Below are 1,431 nucleotides of genomic sequence, written 5' to 3' on the forward strand. Positions count from 1 at the left end.
AGTATTCTAGCAGGGTGTTTCTCTCAGTGGGTTTTCTGAAAAGTTTAGTTAGTAGTTCACCCTCCTGATGAAAAATTGTCAAATCCAGGAAGTTTATAGAGTTTTTGTCAGATGTTAAAGTGAATTGGAGTCCCAAACAATTGTTATTCATCCAGTGTAGAAAGTGGCGCAGCGCATCGACGTCCAATCTCCAAATCAAGAAGATGTCATCGATGTATCTGCGCCACATGATGACACCGGAGAAGAAGGGATTAGAGGGTAGCAGAATTACCTGTCTTTCTATTTCGTCCATGAACAATACCGCCAGGTTGGGGGCAAAAATTGCGCCCATGGATGTCCCCTTAATTTGCTGGTAAAAGAGGCCCTGAAAGGTGAAGAAATTCCTGGTCAAACAGAGTTCTAGTAGTTTACAAATGAAAGAAGTTGGGATGGCATGGGGACGTGGCCGGCTATCTAAAATCCTCTGTATCACAAGTAAAGCCTCTGTTTGTGGGATATTAGTGTACAGAGACTCCACGTCCATGGTGCACAGGGTGTCGGTTAGGGGATTGAAGGGATGGTGCTCGATCAGGTTGATCATGGACATGGAGTCACGTACATAGCAGGCTGTTGGGGGGACGAACTCTTTAATAAAGAAGTCGACAAAAGCCCCTAGGGGTTCGAGCACAGAGCCGCAAGCCGATACAATTGGGCGGCCTGGGGGAGTGGTTAGATTCTTGTGAATCTTTGGTAGAGTGTAAATTACAGGAGTTCTTGGACTTTTCACGTTTAGATAGTTGAATTCTTTTTTAGTCAAAAAACCTTCTGATACTGCCTCTGTTGTTATTTTCCGTATCAGTTCCTGGAGAACCTTGGTCGGATTAGAGGTAAGCCTAAGGTAGTGGTCCTTGTTGTCTAGCTGTCTTTGGATTTCAGATGTATAGGAATTGAGCTCCTGTATGACAATGCCTCCCCCTTTATCTGCACTTTTAATCACGATTGAGTCATTGGTTTTCAGGGAACAGATGGCCTGTTTTTCTTTGAGTGTAATGTTATATGGTATAAACCTTTTTTGTTGTTTCATACTCGTAAGATCTTTGAGTACAAGTTTCTCAAATGTGATTACTTCTGGTGGTATTAAGCTAGCAGATGGTAAAAAATTAGAGGGGGGGCGGAAAGGAGTCTGGGCATTTATTTCAGGTGATGGATGAATTTGAAAAAATGCCTTAAGACGGACCCTTCTGAAGAACCTTAGGAGTTCGGTGTGTAGCTCCATAAAGTTAGGTGCAACTGTGGGAACAAAGGTAAGGCCTTTCTTAAGGAGGGAAAGTTCATCTCGGTCCAACAAGTGAGTGGTGAGATTAAAAATTGGAATGGTATCAGTTATGGAGGCGGTCTGTGTTACCATTGGTAATAGTTGTTCCTGGTCCGCCGTTCACCTGGAGGGTTGAC

Source organism: Lissotriton vulgaris, chromosome 1_1 (assembly GCF_964263255.1).
Source record: "Lissotriton vulgaris chromosome 1_1, aLisVul1.2, whole genome shotgun sequence".
Taxonomy (NCBI): Eukaryota; Metazoa; Chordata; class Amphibia; order Caudata; family Salamandridae; genus Lissotriton; species Lissotriton vulgaris.